This window comes from Schistocerca americana, chromosome 2 (genome assembly GCF_021461395.2).
Source record: "Schistocerca americana isolate TAMUIC-IGC-003095 chromosome 2, iqSchAmer2.1, whole genome shotgun sequence".
Classification (NCBI taxonomy): domain Eukaryota; kingdom Metazoa; phylum Arthropoda; class Insecta; order Orthoptera; family Acrididae; genus Schistocerca; species Schistocerca americana.
In genome coordinates, this window is record NC_060120.1 from 524,307,882 (window position 1) to 524,326,506 (window position 18,625).

General features: G+C 42.3%; 1 long non-coding RNA gene across 1 annotated transcript in view; it reads left to right on the forward strand.

Moving 5' to 3' along the window:
- Positions 1 to 16,284, forward strand: part of LOC124596306 — a 39,716-nt gene extending 23,432 nt beyond the window's left edge. The window contains exon 2 of the long non-coding RNA XR_006978290.1: positions 15,872 to 16,284. This is a non-coding gene — a long non-coding RNA (uncharacterized LOC124596306). The remainder of the gene's footprint in view (positions 1 to 15,871) is intronic.
- The last annotated feature ends 2,341 nt before the right edge of the window (positions 16,285 to 18,625 follow it).

Consider the following 18,625-nt stretch of genomic DNA (forward strand, 5'->3'; position numbering starts at 1 on the left):
GAGAGTATGGCGTCGTAAATCAGCTCGCACACGGTCCAACAGTGGAACAGTGAAGTAAAAAAGTGGTTCGATGACTCTTCTGCCCGGCACTTACGTGTGAATTCCAGCAATGCCAAGGTAGTGATGTATCTTTAGATGTAGATCTCTTTGTTCAGGGTATAATGTAGGGAGAGAGATTTATAAATTATCTGGACACAGTGATGATGATGAAGACTGGATGAAATGTGGGTTTGTATTGGTATTGTTCCACTACTCTGACTGTAATCAGTCAAAGACCAAAACCGTACGTCGTCTAACCATCACGAAATATTAATGTCACAGCAGCCTCACTGTTTCCAAATCTCAAAAAATGTGTGTGAAATCTGCTAAGGTCATGAGTCCCTAAGCTTACACACAACTTAACCTAAATTATCCTAAGGACAAACACACACACCCATGCCCGAGGGAGGACTCGAACCTCCGCCGGGACCAGCCGCACCTAAATCTCATTTGACTTAAGATTTTGTAAGCGTTAAGAATTGTTTAAGTACATGAGTAGCCGCTTATCACTCTACAATCACTTCATAGGTCGTAAAACCACTGACACCACCCCAACATACAAACTAGCTGCAATACCGTTCCACACTGCGTGACAGTCTGACGCGGAATGACCCCTCAGCTCACAACGACAACGAGTTACTGCCCTCTCGGACTTATAAGTCCTCGGATTCACTACCGAAACTCACAACGAACGCAGTATTTAGAAAGTGGACCTATGGACCCAATAATTTGGGTTGCTGCATATGTTGGTACCGTTTTTCCATAATTTTAGTAAACAGAACAGATACACATAACAGAGGCTTTAGCCAGTAATATTTCCTCCTTCGCTGTTTACAACAGTCTGCCAATGCTAGGGTAACTTTTCTACTCAGCGACTACAGAAATCAAGTGGTTTTTCAGTCGGAGACCTCTGTGAGCCATATTCGGAGTGCATTTTCATCCGGCAAGCAGGTTTCATGAACGTTGTTCGATAGAAAGCGGAAAACGAGACATACTGATGGCACAACATCGAATGAATAAGATGGTGCGTAATTGCTTCCCAACCCAACTCTTGCATAGTGTTTCTTGTCAGTCTAGCACAATGTGGACGCGTGTTATCTGAAGTAGCATCACGTCACGCAGTCGTGCTGGTCGTTATTCTTGCATTACGTCTGCAAGATATCTCAGCTGTTGAGAATAAATGCCAGCAGAGATAGTTACTCCATCGCTCTTCCACCACATGTGTAACATTATCATTCGTGGTTGGGTGCAGGTCTTTTTACAGGGAGTTGCTTCTTTTTTTTTAGCTCAACCAATTGTTTTAGCTCAACCAATTGTTTCTTTTCCTTATGTTAGCATAAAGGCACCATTTCTAATCAGCAGTGTAGGAATAATAGGTTCTGTTCACAAGCCAATTGACGACGAGCAAGCACAGATGGACATATGGCCGCCCACTAATTTTTGTGATTTTGACTCTGAGCATATGGTACCAATACACACGACTTTGAAGCTGCTCGATTGCATGCAACTGTCGTACGATGGTGGAATAATGACAGTTTATCACATTTCCGAGTTAATGAGTAAACTGACGTGGGTACTTGTGAAATAATGCGTTTAAACTATCTTTATCAAACCCGAACGTCTCCCTGAACATGGAATCATACAGTCAAAACGATCCTCGTACAACGAGATAACCATTTCATTGCTCTGTCCAGTAGCATTATCCCTATACCCTGTGCAAATGTAACTGTCTTCTTCCACTGGTGTCACCCCTCTATTGAGTTTAAACAAAAGAATACGCCGGGAATGTTCCGATTTCTGCACTTGACATTCCATTTTCTTGCATCTACAGCTCCACTCATCATCTCCAAATGATAAACTGACACTCTGTAAATGCAGATGGCAACAGTGAACTACAAATACAAAATGACATTCCATAAAGATATCCATAGCAACTGGAATACCAACATGAAAAACAAAACCGCTTCGAACTTATGCACCAACCTTATGAAACATGTCGACGTTATAATTATAACATCTATGTCGAGTTTAAAGTCTTCGTCTTTCGTTCCCCCTAAGATAACTTACATTTTCCAATGTTTAATAGTTTACACATAATTAAATAAAACATGAAATTTGTACACAAGTGCCTATGATAATTAGCACACCGTTTTGAACTGCCAGGAACTTTCATTCTGGAAACATCATCCAGGCTGTGGCAAAGCCATATCTCCGCAATATTTTTTCTTCCAGGAGTGCTTGTTTTGCAACTTTCGCAGGAGAGCTTCTGTGACGTTTATAAGGTAGGAGACGAGGTACAGACAAATGGGTGGCTTGCTCCAATTGAAGTTTAGTCACGTCAAATTCCCAGATCTCGCGACTTACAGAATTAATAACGGTGGGACGGCAACTAGAACAGAGGGCTGCCTTCCCACCTCGCGAGAATTTAAAGACTAAGGCACGACTAGCAAAATCAACAACCAACCTCGTTCCGTGATTAATACCACAGCCGAGCAACAAATCAACTGATAAGTCGTTTACAAACAGGAGCGCAACCAGGCAAGAGAAATTCCCCAAACAAAGGCAACTACTACCCATTGGCCACATTAAGTCTCTGAGGTCAGGGGTGCACGGGAGATAATTTACACGAATGGCCGCATCCAAATTTCACTTATAGTCAAGCAACGATACAGAACAATCAGAGTCCAATAACCGGCACGGAAGTTCCTCTCCGACACGTGCACAAACATAAGGGAGAGACGGTCCTGTCGCAAAATGAATACGTGCACCCCAAAGGGTTCAGGGTCAGGTGTTAGGCATCACACTCTCGTACAAGACGATCGTGTCCGCCACATCGAAAAAAAACGTCTGCGTGCCAGTGAATCAAATTTGAGAGAGAGTTTGCCACCCATGGAAACTGAAGGTAGCAGTGTCAAAGCTACATATACCCTAAACTGCTCATCACCAAAGTGATGCCCTCGACAGAGTCTACTAGTTCTTGCAACTCACCAAAGTTGGTGGGAAGGCGAGCAAACACCAAACGTGATCGATCCTTGGCTCACATGCCCCGTAAGATGTTAGAACTGCTATCACACTCTGTAATGGGCGTACCAAGATATGTCCATTCACTCTATGTATTGGCTCAACGTCTCCGACGGTCCCTGAACCTGCCAATAACACCCAGCTCAAGCTCATTATGCACACGCGCCGGCAATTTTATGCCTGTTATAAGAACCCTGAACGTGCCTGACGACTCAGAGTTTCCAAAACCAAAGGATCCAATGTCCCTTTCGCTAAAGGTTGTGGTACGTGTAAGGCATCATTATGAAACTCAAACCACACATACAGTCACAATACTTGATTCAGTCTGTCAACAGACAATTCTGAAATACCAGCCAGGAGGCACATAATTGGATTGGGTGACTTAGCAAAGTGATTGGAGGGCAGACTACCTAGACCTCGGGTGTCGGAGCATTTACCGTCGCTGAGTTGATTACGGATTAAATTTTCTTGCCCCGTACCTACAACCTCGCTTTCGAAACTCAAGGATGCCGCCCTAGCCTGCAAGTACCTTACCTGATTACTCAACTGCGTAACTTTCAGTCTTTCGGGATCGTTAAGCTCAACACAGTCCATCAAGCGATTCCATAAATACGCCAGATGCGCTTGTATCCTACCGACCTGCTTGGTTGTGTGTTGAGTATCCTCCAGAAAGGAAATATGTTGCTGTACGCCATCTAACACAGGTGAAATGTTATGAAGAGAGGCACTTACCAGCCCGATTATATCCACAGAAAGGCTAAGCAGGCTGTTCAACGCCAAACGCAACCTGGTCGCTAATTCCGGGACGCTACCTTTGGTTAGAATTTGACTTACTTTCAATTCATGCAGCAAGAACTATTTTTTCAGGTGGGAAATTTCGAAAAACCCTCTGGAATACATGATACGTAGCGGTCCCCTGAAAACAATGACAACATATCAGAACAACACCTTGGAAAGGAGAAAATATTAACACAGTAATCCGAAGAAACAATAAATGACATCAAAAAGTAGACAAATCTAAACATCCCTGCCAAGCAGAACGCAACATCACAACATATTTTGGGATAATTCTCAGAGCAAACACATTCAAGGTGGTCCCACATATTTCGTCATTCGGAGTTTCATGTAATACACTTTATTGCTTAACAACAATTATTATGATTACAAATTGCAAACCCTGTAAAATACAGAATAACAACACTTACAATAATTTAAAGAACATAAACAGGAGCAGTTCATTAATAAAACACTTTAACAATTTATATCATTAAAAATAGGGCTTAAAACCAGGACTAAATATAAAAATACAAGTAAGACGACACACCAACTGGGTGTGACTGCAAACTGGTTCAACAAACTGAGTTTTACCAGAAAAGATAATTACAAATGACGGCCGCTAAAGATATTAACAATTCCGAAGCATAGATAAAACATTAATCAAACAGACAATGTCCACCCAAAATACAGAAAGGATAACAAGTCACACCACTGATTGTTGATGTTGCAAACCACTTAACAACTTATAAACCTTAATAAGAATCACAAGCAACTACATCGTCGCGAAAAAACACAGTGACCCGTATATGTAAGAAGTTTCATTTAGTTTACGCCGATGGTCACAATCTCTTTGTTAAGATCTAACTAACCTAATGAAAACACACACATCCATGCCCGAGGCAGGATTCGAACCAGCGACCGTAGCGGTCGCGTAGTTCCAGACTGTAGCGCCTAGAACCACTCGGCCACTCCGGCCGGCTAATAAGAATCCCTTAATGAATAAAATACACAATTCCCCAATATACAAGAATAGCTGGGAAGGCATACAATTTAAATGTGAATCCCAGCTGGAACACACCAGCAGAACCATTGACAGTGACTCTTAAATAAATATACAATCGTCCAAAAGACAAGAAAAGGTGGCAAATTACAGCAAACGGCTACCACAGTCAACAGGCAATAAGCAGGCAAGATTCACAATGAATGGAGTTTGCTAATGACTCTGGATAAAATTGTAAAACTCAAATTTCATAGTTGAAAGTACTGACAACAAGGATGCGAGGATTAAACAAGTAATTAAAGAGGAAGTACAGTGACACGAAATTTCAGACTTGCAGAACACTCTTTAAAGCCTATGCGCTTTCCGAATTCACAATATTGAATTGTTCAAGAGTTCTGAAATTAATTGGGGACACTCCACCATCGCACTACCAAATGATAAAATTTACTTAACTTGAGCCGACACGAGGCGGCTGATAGAAGCGCCCGACTGCTGGCCAATCTAAACGTCGTGCGATGACACAAGTATTGCTGCAGCAGGAAAGAAACAAGTCTCTGCTCTGGGCCCAGGATACAGCAACACGTCGTCCGCTACCAGAACTACAAACGACAGTGTCTATGATGTAGCCAATACTAACTTATTTCGGAAGTGAGTACACATGCAAGTTACAAAATTAACACTTCTTAAATAAATTTGAAAATTAAAAATGTGAAATAGCTTTACTGTACGATTAAATGTTGATGGCGTCCTCTTGGCTAAAATATTCCGGAGGTAAAATAGTCCCCCATTCGGATCTTCGGGCGGGGACTACTCAGGAGGACGTTGTTATCAGGAGAAAGAAAACTGGCTTTCTATGGATCGGAGAGTGGAATGTCAGATCCCTTAATCAGGCAGGTAGGTTAGAAAATTTACAAATGGAAATGGATAGGTTAAAGTTAGATATAGTGGGAATTAGTGAAGTTCGGTGGCAGGATGAACAAGACTTTTCGTCAGGTGAATAGATGGTTATAAACACAAAATCAAATAGGGGTAATGCAGGAGTAGGTTTAATAATGAATAAAAAAAAATAAGAGTACGGGTAAGCTACTACAAACAGCGTAGTGGACGCATTATTGTGGCCAAGATAGATACGAAGCCCACGCCTACTACAGTAGTACAAGTTTATATGCCAACTAGCTCTGCAGATGACGAAGAAATTGATGAAATGTATGATGAGATAAAAGAAATTATTCAGGTAGTGAAAGGAGATGAAAATTTTATAGTTATGGGTAACTTGAATTCAAGAGTAGGAAAAGGGAGAGAAGGAAACATAGTGGGTGAGTATAGGTTAGGGCTAAGAAATGAAAGAGGAAGCCGCCTGGTAGAATTTTACGCAGAGCATAACTTAATCATAGCTGACACTTGGTTTAAGAATCATGAAAGAAGGTTGTACGCATGGAAGAACCCTGTAGATACTAAAAGGTATCAGATTGATTATATAATGGTAAGACAGAGATTTAGGAACCAGGTTTTAAATTGTAAGACGCTTCCAGGGGCAGATGTGGACTCGGACTACAATCTATTGGTTATGAACAGTAAATTAAAACTGAAGAAACTGCAAAAAGGTGGGAATTTAAGGAGATGGGACCTGGATAAACTGAAAAAAACCGGAGGTTGTTAAGAGAGCATAAGGGAACAATTGACAGGAATGGGGGAAAGAAATACAGTAGAAGGACAATGGGTAGCTTTCAGGGACGAAATAGTGAAGGGAGCAGAGGATCAAATATGTAAAAAAGACGAGGGCTAGTAGAAACCCTTGGGTAACAGAAGAAATACTGAATTTAATTGAAGAAAGGAGAAAGTATAAAAATGCAGTAAATGAAGCATGCAAAAAGGAATACAAACGTCTCAAAAATGAGATCGACAAGAAGTACAGAATGGCTAAGCAGGGATGGCTAGAGGACAAATGTAAGGATGTAGAGGTTTATCTCACTAGAGGTAAGATAGATACTGCCTACAGGAAAATTAAGGAGACCTTTGGAGAAAGGAGAACCACTTGTATGAAAATCAAGAGCTTTGATGGAAAACCAGTTCTAAGCAAAGAAGGGAAAGCAGGAAGGTGGAAGGACTATATAGAGGGTCTATACAAGGGCGATGTACTTGAGGACAATATTATGGAAATGAAAGAGGACTTAGATGAAGATGAAATGGGAGATTTCATATGCGTCAAGAGTTTGACAGAGCTCTGAAAGACCTGAGTAGAAACTAGGCCCCCGGAGTAGACAACATTCCATTAGAACTACTGACAGCCTTGGGAGAGCCAGTCCTGACAAAACTCTACCATCTGGTGAGCAAGGTGTATGAGACAGGCTAATTACCCTCAGACTTCAAGAAGAACATAATAATCCCAATCCCAAAGAGAGCAGGTGTTGACAGATGTGAAAATTACCGAACTATCAGTTTAATAAGCCACAGCTGCAAAATACTAACACGAATTCTTTACAGACGAATGGAAAAACTGATAGAAGCCGACCTCAGGGAAGATCAGTTTGGATTCCGTAGAAATGTTGGAACACGTGAGGCAATACTGAGCCTTCGACTTATATTAGAAGAAAGATTAAGGAAAGGCAAACCTACGTTTCTAGCATTTGTAGACTTAGAGAAAGCTTTTGACAATGTTGATTGGAATACTCTCTTTCAAATTCTGAAGGTGGCAGGGGTAAAATACAGGGAGCGAAAGAATATTTACAATTTGTACAGAAACCAGATGGCAGTTATAAGAGTCGAGGGGCATGAAAGGGAAGCAGTGGTTGGGAAGAGAGTGAGACAGGGTTGTAGCCCCTCCCCAATGTTATTCAATCTGTACATTGAGCAAGCAATAAAGGAAACAAAAGAAAAGTTCAGAGTAGGTATTAACGTCCATGGAGAATAAATAAAAACTTGGAGGTTTGCCGATGACATTGTAATTCTGTCAGAGACAGCAAAGGACTTGGAAGAGCAGTGGAACGGAATGGACAGTGTCTTGAAAGGAGTGTATAAAATGAACATCAAGAAAAGCAGAACGAGGATAATGGAATGTAGTCGAATTAAGTCGGGTGATGCTGAGGGAATTAGATTAGGAAAAGAGACACTTAAAGTAGTAAAGGGGTTTTGCTGTTTGGGGAGCAAAATAACTAATGATGGTGGAAGTAGAGAGGATATAAAATGTAGACTGGCAATGGCAAGGAAAGCGTTTCTGAAGAAGACAAATTTTTTAACATCGAGTATAGATTTAAATGTCCGGAAGTCGTTTCTAAAAGTGTTTGTATGGAGTGTAGCCATGTATGGATGTGAAGCATGGACGATAAATTGTTTAGACAAGAAGAGAATAGAAGCTTTCGAAATGTGGTGCTACAGAAGAATGCTGAAGATTAGATGGGTAGAGCACATACCTAATGAGGAGGTATTGAACAGAATTGTGGAGAAGAGCAATTTGTGGCACAACTTGACAAGAAGAAGGGATCGGTTGGTAGGACATATTCTGAGGCATCAAGGGATCACTAATTTAGTATTGGAGGGCAGCGTGGAGGGTAAAAATCGTAGAGGGAGACCACGAGATGAATACAGTAAGCAGATTCAGAAGGATGTAGGCTGCAGTAGGTACTGGGAGATGAAGAAGCTTGCACAGGATAGAGTAGCGTGGAGAGCTGCATCAAACCAGTCTTGGGACTGAAGACCAAAACAACAACATCAGTGCCTGCAAATTAAATTACTAGGTCATACCCACCTACGAAAGATGTCTTTCCATCGACACAGACTATGCTGCAGCTTCAATTTTATCTATTCAGTTTACAACAGAGAATGTTCACACACTTACACGGAATATGGCCTGGAAAAGCAAATTAATATCTGCTACAGTGATCGATGTCCACCCACACAATCACTCAGAGGAGCGTCAATATCACAGGTCTAATTCAACATTAACACAGGCGTGGCCCTACGATAACAAGTACCAATAAAAATCATCACTTAACTCCACTCATGTGTGAAGGAACCGTAACGTCCAGGATTCCAAGCAGCGATGTTATTGCCTCCAATGCGCCCGGTGATCTCCATGTGCCGTAAAATTTAAACTTGCAATGTTGGCCCAGAACTTGCTGATCAGGTTGTATGCAGCGTCCGCTGAGCTTCGCGCAACTCGCCGCTATGATTTCTTAATTCAGGTGACAAAGCTTGCCTCAGAGTAATTTAGCCACTCCCGGCTTCTCGAGGTCCATACCAGTCAGCAGGAGTCTCCCAAAACCAACAACTTGCCGGCCACTTGCTTTTCAGTTAACTGTCAGTCCCACAGCCCACCAAAAACCAACAACGCTCTTCTCGAACAAAGACCCTACCTAATAGTTAGTGGCGCCAGCAGAATGCCACGCCTGCCAAAATTAAAGACGCCCGGCTCATGACTGTATGTATCTAGATGGAGCCTTAGCATTTTCGTTTTGAGACTTTTTAGCTTCCCTACGACGTTCAAACTTTTTACATGACACTCCCCGACTCGTAGAACGTCATTCCTTCGTTAGTTATTTATTATTCTGTCATGGTCACCTTCCACTTTGCAGTCCCCTCCTTGACATCCGAAAGAGGGACTACTCCGGAATCCTTTGCCAATGGAGAGATCGTCATGACACTTTTTCAGTTGCAGGCCACGTTATTTGTCATTAGCGCAGTGGTTCTCATTGCTTTCTATATACTCATGCTGTTGATCATTGTTGATTCTTCCGCCTATATGGCACAGTTTCCTATCCAAAGGGCAAAAGAGTGTCTTAAATATTTGTTTGCTCCTTCTAGTATCTTTGACAAGGCCGTTGGCAGAATGAGGGTGAATTCTTATGCGGAACTGTTCGGCCGTCATCGTTCATGATTTTTTGTCAGAAGTTAAGTACTGAGGATCTTCCAACTCAGGATGGGTGACTCTTTCATTACTAAACAATGAAGCTAGCCCTACACCACAGTTTCGTTCCTGTATTTCTTTTTTGAACATTATGCTGTTGGCGGGGATGCCAAAAAACTGAAGTATATTTTCTTTTGGTACAAATTTCACTTGTAGTGTGTGATTTCACAGCCCATGGATGAAGCTTCAGGAAAAATAACTTTTGCTCAGGAACGACAATAGGACAAGGGGATGGCTCGTCGTATTTTTCATCCATCAGTATGTATGGACGTTTGTACTCCTTTTGTTGTTCGACATAAAATTTAGCTTCTTCATCTCTGCAGCTTCGGGAGACCAAGGCCAAATGGTATTTAACACCACTATACAGCAAGTCAACTCGTATGTGACTGTTTTCTCTAGAGCTCTATCAACTTACGTCATTACATTGCGTACCTCTGTGTTATAGTTATTCGTTCTGCATTTTCTCCGTTCCTTTATTCATAATATCTCATCACGCCACCACATTTTTAATTGATTCAACAATTTCTTTTACTCCGAGTCGACCTGTAGGGGATTTTCTAGGAGTTACATACTTTTAATTATGTTTGATACTTGGTGAACTACTTTCGTGGCTACGAGAAGAGTGCCTTTCCTAACCGTTTACTGGATTTAAGTCTTCCATCCTAACTTATATAGAAAACTGATACATTATCAAACCAATCTTCTGTTGTTGTGAAAGTGTGCTGTATTACGTTGCGTTTTCTAATATATTCTCTCAGAGAAACTTGATCGGGACAACTAGCTACCTAAGCTCTCTTATTTGTGTATTTTTATCCATTTTTGTACACACGTCCTGCTGTGAGAATTTCTAGATTGAGAAACGAAGTCAACGTTATTTTCACGAGTAGCGGTGGGTCGATACGTTCCTCCAGGACAGAACCCAGATTTTCTGCTGAAGAAATGGCGTACTACAAGTTCTCTATAGGTCGCCTCGGCATACAGCTGACTCTTCGCCTTTAGACTGCTTTATTATTTTGTTATTAGTTTCTTAAAAAGCCGGCCGGCGTGGCCGAGCGGTTCTAGGCGCTTTAGTCTGGAACCGCGTGATTGCTACGGTCGGAGGTTCGAATCCTGCCTCGGGCATGGATGTGTGTGATTTCCTTAGGTTAGTTAGTTTTAAGTATTTCTAAGTTCTAGGGGACTATATGACCTCAGATGTTAAGTCCCATAGTGTTCAGAGCCATTTGAACCATTTTCTTTAAAATTACGGATTGTATCTACCTCGGAAGCCACGCCGTGAAGCCAAGATCTCCGTCTTCTGTGACATACAATGTGCCTCCTTCCAGCCAAATGGTCGTCGCTGAAGCATGTTCAGAAGTTACGGCAATCACCCAATGTGGCCAGTTCACCAGCTTCGGGGCACCAAAATTCCCCCTATGTGTTCGTCATTCCCCTACTATGTGGCTAGCATTCCCCAAGACGGTCTCCATTCTCCCTTTTGGTGTGCACCATTCCCCAACAATGGACGACGCTAGCTTTGATGATATTTCTGATACAAAGCATTTGGTAGTCGCGCCAGCTTCTCCTTGACAGAGCGCAGCTACGTTACTGACGAGAAAAATAACCTACAACTGTTACTACTTTTAGTGATACGGAATGGGGGTAAACGTTATATTATCAAAACAATATGAGAACTATACGCTGATCGAATCAAGAAGATATTTTTATAAGCAAGACGCTAGAAGATGGCGCTTTCCCTCAACGCGGTGTAAATCTTTAATAGGATGCGTCTTGAAACACGAAAACAGTTCAGCTCATTTGGTTGTCGATCTCACTTGTCTCTGTCATAACGCATTCACAACTACACACACTGAACACTGTTTTCACTACGTACTGACACTTGCAACGTATCGATGACAATGGACGGCTACCATTCGCAATCAAGTACAATAATAAAATCTGCAGGTTTAAAAAGAAGATATGTGATTGTCGAAACAGCTCCAGACAAAGATTTTTAATTTTAAAATGTGCAGGACCTTAGAAATATGTAGCTGAGTCAAGTGGAGTGGCAACAGTTACGTGACAATGGGGAATTCACTGAAAGCAAGTTCGCCACGAAACATAATCCACACGTTCTGTGTAGAACAGGTCGGTAATCCGAACTGTGGATGGCAATCCAGGTGTTGTTTCCGTCCCAGCGCTTCCTTGGCGAGCGGCTAAGCCGTCCCAGCTTCATAGCCGCTCATCAAAAAAATTGTTCAAATGGCTCTGAGCACTATGGGACTTAACTTCTGAGGTCATCAGTCCCCTAGAACTTAGAACTACTTAAACCTAACTAACCTAAGGACATCACACAAATCCATTCCCGAGGCAGGATTCGAACCTGCAACCGTAGCGGTCGTGCGGATCCAGACTGTAGCGTCTAAAACCGCTCAGCCACTCCGGCCGGCCGCTTATCCAGAGGTGTGATTTCACCCAAGCGAAATTAACGGAATGGACTTCTTCCCGCATCGGCGCCAACACTTTCATAATCCTTCATAAAACTGGCTTTTCAGTCAAACTGGTGCAGAAGTTTTTAAGGATCGTTAGATTAGATAAATAGTCACTGGGTAGAAAATATAGAGAAGCTGTCACCTGGAAAAAGAGTCGAGGTTCTGCAGTATGACATTCGCCACTACTGGTAGTCTGAATACTCCAGATCTCTACAAACATGATATGCAGTACTCGCCTCCAAGTCAGTCGTTTGAGAGTCGTCGTGTGGATATATATTGTCCTTAAATACTGCATTAAAACTGTGGGAAAATTTTACTGTTATTGTGAGTCTGATTGTCAAAAGTAATTCTAGTTATTGCGCTCATTTTCAAAGGTATCGTTGGAAAGAAACTTTAAACACTTTTATCCATGTGCTCTAATGATCACTCTAGAAATCTCTTGAATATCTAAATATTTTTAGAATTAAGGGGGGGGGGGGGGCAGCTATATTGATCCAGAAGCATCCCGTTAAACTTTGTATGGTGCGATTTGAGAATATCAATCTCAGAATTCAGATTCATGTTGAATCCATATAAGAAGAAATTTGGTGCAGGGATACTGCCGGCATATGCATGTGGGAAGGAACATTGCGTCGTAATTCGGTATAACACACGCACTGCAATATCGTACTTAAGCGCCGCCATCGGACAAGCAGTTTTCAATTAAAATGTCCCTCCTGTACAGCAATATACGAGGATGAGTCAAATGAAAACCTTAAACATGTAATAACAAATCGAAATTTCGCGCCGCTGTTTGTAAGTTGGTAAGCGCGCTACAAAGAGCGTGCAGAATTGCCTGTAGGTGCCAGCATAGTGCAGATGCACACACACCGTCGCAGTATCAGTATAAAGTTGGCCACCCCACTTGCGACTGGCACCAGGGAAGAAAAACGTTCTGTTATTCGGTTTTTGCGTAGTGAAGTTGTGAAGCCTATTGAAATTCATCGGCGAATGAAGGTTCAGTACGGTGATGCATGTTTGTCACAGCAGCAAGTCTACGAATGGAGTACGAAGTTCGTAAATGGGGTGACTTCACTGGAAGATGCTCCTCGTCCAGGTCAGGCACAACGAGTTGTGACTCCACAGGACACTGCAGCAGTTGAAGCCATAGTGAAGGAAAACCGCCGAGTGACACTGAATGACATTGCAGCATGTTCACAGATTAGTCATGGGTCAGCACACCACATTGTGCCTGAGGTGCTCCAGTTTCACAAAGTGTCTGCAAGATGGGTGCCACAGCAGCTGACTCCTGAAATGAGAGAACGACTTGTTGATGCTTGCGAAGAACTTCTTCGGCGCTTGGAACGAGAGGGTGATGGCTTCCTTGCAAGAATCGTTCTGATGAAGAGGTACGGCACGCGGTGCGTGAGTGGTTGCGCGGACTACGAAAAGAATTTTTTTCTAAAGAGATTTATGTACTTTGTAAGCGCTGGATGACTTGCAGTGAGCGTGGCGGAGATTATGTTGAAAAGTGATACAGCTTTGTACCACTTGTACACAATAAATAATATTAAAAAAATATTTAAGGTTTTCATTTGACTCACCCTCGTACATAGTGGATGTAAACGTTGCAAACACATATTTTGACGATATGTGGAAGTTTGGGTCCGGCCGTTAGTTGTGCTCGGATAGCCAAATGGTAAGGCGATCGCTCGCGATCAGCGGGAAATCCGGGTTCGAGTCCCGGGCAAGGACAAATTTTCAACGTCGACATTCCATTATACAGGTGACTATTCATATTCGCAACTGCGAATACATTTGACGTATTTCATAACGTCGGTAGTTGCCGCAGTCCCAGTTCCTTCGGAAATGCGTGCAATTCCGAAGGAACATTGCATCGTAAGTCGGAATAACACAGCTTCTGCAGTACTCCTGTCATCTGCCGACACGAGGCCACCGACTTTCAAGTAAAACAGCTCCCCTGTGTGAGAATATGAATAATGGATGTACGAATTCAGGTTGTAGAAACATGGTTAACGACATGTGAAAGTTCGGGTGTGGCCGTCAGTCAGTCTCGGATAGCCAAATGGTAAGGCGACTGCTCGCGATAAGATCGAAAGGTCTGGCTCAATATTTAAGTGTTCTCATTCTGTTATACAGCTGGCGGTTGTCTATATTCGCAACTAAAAATATATTTCATGTAAGAGTGAATTGGTAGGGGTGGAGCACATAGCTCTCAAAAAAGCTCTCAGCTCGTTTCTGAATACATTGACAGCCATCTTGCACTTTTAGCGACATATTTTGTCTGCGATTTGCAGGAATTTCACCACCAATCTCGGAAGAATGCGGTATGCGCCTAGTTTTATTTCGGCTCGAAGATTCGCTCTGTGGCTCGAAAACAATTACAGCATTACCTTTGCCTGTGGAAATAACCAGTCCGTGTCTTGTAACCCGCTGCTGGAATGCAAACATTCTTTAGACTTTATACAAAAACAGGTTCTTCAACACAAGTATGTGGTACGAAATAGGTTAAATTGCAGAACAAGTTTTACGGTGTTAATAATATAATAAAAAGCTGTAGGTGATTTTCAAGTGTACTCACTGAACTGCAAGGACTGGTACATCAGTTGTTCATACAAAATCGAAATTTTCTACGAATACGTTTTTTCAAATACGTAGTACTGGTATCACAAGTTTGGCGTCAACATTGTTTTCTCAGTACAAGTTTGGATTTAAATTTTCTTTCCATCACCCACAGTGAATGTACTGCCTTGGCTGGCCGGGCTTGCGGATGGCCCAATCTGCGGCTGCGCTGCACGCTCGGGAAAGAGTAACAGCAAGGCACCGCGTCACGTTGGATCGTTCCAATAATAGGGCGGTCTCATGATGAGCCGCTTTCTCATCAGATCGCTCACGTAGGGAAATGTTTTACGGTTACAGGGGGCTGGACGCGCTCGCCATTCCCCAACTCACAAACTCCTGGTTTGGCATATCCGTTCCCAGCAAATGCGACTGAGATCCTGTGGCGCTCGTCATTTGTCGCGACCCAGGAAACACGTGAGGCTCACTGAATGCCGCACACGTGGTGGGCATTAGGCTCCTTGAGGAACTTTGTTCTAGTGACATCCTCATCCTCTGGAAACACGCCACGCGTCAGATTTACTCGCATAGTCCATCTGCCAAAGAGCGATCTCGTATCGTTCCAGTAAAGGATGAGGCTACTAATACAGAGCTCTAGTCAGCAGTTAGGACGGTTGCTCCACTATCATGGCACTCGTAACAACATTCACCGCCAGTTAAAAGACGTATTCGTAAAATGAACGGACCAAATGTGACATGACACCTCCCTGTCCAATGAAGGAAAACCTGTTCAAAACGGATCAACAAGTTATGTTTCTAATGTTCTGGGGAAATAATCAAACGAATTCGATATCCCGACTAACTACAGCTTGTAAATGCTGAAATAATTTTTTTGCAGTGCATCTGTTACCAGAGGGCTCTTACTTTCTCTGTGTAATGTGACCGAAACATAATTTTGTCAAAGTGCTGAAAGTGAAATTCATGATATGTAGAAAATTGCGATGACTTATAATTCTGTTATCGGTTGTAAATATCAATTGCTATTAAGTTTTTACATAGTTGCTACCTTTGTTAATCCATAATTCGTTGTATTTTTTGTAGTTTACGTGGTGCAATCAAAGGACAAATGTACGACAGAGCTGTTAGACTGTCCACGGCATTGAAATCCAAGTTGCCGGCTCAGCCTGAAGGAGGTGACTAGTCTACGAGTGATTCAAGACCAGGTGGCTGGCCTCCTGACTGAAGAGGTCTACCGTTTTCAGAGGAACAGCACGATGCAAGAGCGTCAGAACATACATCTTTTGTTCACAGCAAAAACAGGCGGAAGCAAGTCATCCTGTTTTGTAGCATTTTCTGATTACTTCACGACATATAATAAATTAGATTCGCTTTTCATTTACGCGAGAAACTGACTGCAAAATTTTTTATTTAAGAACATTGGTTTTCGCTGTTTTTCTCTTTCTGTTATTCTTGTAATAGTTTTACGTAATAAAAGTGTGGATTCATGTCGACAACTGTTATATTTCAACTCTGCATTATACTTTTTATCAATAGCTCCACATAAATACTGACAAGAAATGGGAAGTTATTAACGATATAAAACGTATTTCATCCATTCACGCTGACCTCATACAATCCCAATACCCAGTTCCTGCCTCTACACACACACTGCCACAACGAGACCTGCGGCCACAGCAGATCTTTGCGACTGACGCCGCGGATTGGCGTTGGCTGGCCTGGATAACGCAGAAATACACTACTGGCCATTAAAATTGCTACACCACGAAGATGACGTGCTACAGACGCAAAATTCAACCGACAGGAAGAAGATGCTGTGATGTGCAAATGATTAGCTTTTCAGAGCATTCACACATGGTTGGCGCCGGTGGCGACGCCTAAAACGTGCTGACATGAGGAAAGTTACCAACCGATTTCTCATACACAAACATCGATAAAGTTCAAAGAAGGGTAGCACGTTTTGTATTATCGCGAAATAGGGGAGAGAGTGTCACTGAAATGGAACAGGATTTGGGGTGGACATCATTAAAACAAAAGCGTTTCTTCGTTGCGCCCGAATCTTCTCACGAAATTTCTATCACCAACTTTCTCCTCTGAATGCGAAAATGTTTTGTTGACACCGAACTACAGAGGGAGAAACGATCATGATAATAAGATAAGGGAAATCAGAGCTCGTACGAAAAGACATAGGTGTTCGTTTTTTCCGCGCGTTTTACGAGATAGCCAGGCACTTAAATGTGATTTGATGAGTATCCATGTAATTGCAGATGTAGATGTCGATGCACCATTGTTGCTCACAATTGGCGTAAGGGGAAACGCTCTCTTGTGGATCTTCGGAAGGTCACATAACCTAAGGGGACATCGCAAGAAGAATACTCTCCTGCAACAGGGAACCTTTCTCAGGCGGCTGTTAGTTCTTCTCTCAATACTTTTTGTGGCCTCGGCACTGATCCTGCGATACGCTGAATCACATATTAAAACATCATCGCCTGAACGTAATCCTGCTTGTCCATAAACAACTGTAGCATTGCACTTGTCGGCGAGTTGAAAAACAATAACCAGATCAACAGTAAGAGAACGTAAATCAGCCCTCCTGAGTGGACATGACTCAATCAACGCAAGGCATGTGCCACCCTCCTAACGTCGCCTGCAGCTTTAGTTCCAAAACAGCCTGTTTAACAGAACTAATAAAATCAACCACTGGGAAATGCTTCGGCGTCGATGTGAAATTTAAACCTTTCCCTGTTTTTGTTGTGGTCTTCAGTCCACAGACTGGTTTGATACAGCTCTTCATGCTACTCCATCCTGCGCAAGCTCCTTCATCTCGCAGTACCTACTGCGACCTACATCCTTCTGAATCTGCTTAGTGTATTCATCTCTTGGTCCCCCTCTACGATTTTTACCCTCCACTGTGTCCTCCAATACTAAATTGGTGATCCCCTGATGTCTCAGAACATGTCGTACCAACCGATCCCTACCTTCTTGTCAAGTTGTGCCACAAATTTCTTTTCTCCCCAATTCTATTCAGTACCTTCTCATTAGTTATGTGATCTACCCATCTAATCTTCAGCATTCTTCTGTAGCACCACATTTCGAAAGCTTCTATTCTCTTCTTGTCCAAACTATTTATCGTCCATGTTTCGCTTCCATACATGGCTATGCTCCATACAAATACTTTCAGAAACGACTTCCTGACACTTAAATCTATACTAACAAATATCTCTTCTTCAGAAACGCTTTCCTTGCCATTGTCAGTCTACATTTTACAGCCTCTCTACTTCGACCGTCATCAGTTATTTTGCTCCCCAAATAACAAAACTCATCTACTACTTTAAGTGACTCATTCCTAATCCAATTCCCTCAGCATCACCCGATTTAATTCCACTACATTCCCTTATCCTCGTTTTGCGTTTGTTCCTGTTCTCCTTATATCCTCCTGTCAAGACACTGTCCATACCGTTCAACTGCTCTTCCAGGTCCTTTGCTGTCTCTGACAGAATTACAATTTCATCTTCGAACCTCAAAGTTTTTATTTTTTCTCCATGGATTTTAACTCCTACTCCGAATTTTTCTATTGTTTCCTTTACTGCTTGCTCAATGTACAGATTGAATAACATCGGGGATAGGCTACAACCCTGTCTCACTCCCTTCCCCACCACCGCTTCCCTTTCATGTCCCTCGACTCTTATAAACGCCATCTGGTTTCTGTACAAGTTGTAAATAGCCTTTCGCTTCCTGTATTTTACCCCTGCCATCTTCAGAATTTGAAAGAGAGTTTTCCAGTCAACATTGTCAAAAGCTTTCTCTAAGTCTACAAATTCTAGAAACGTAGGTTTG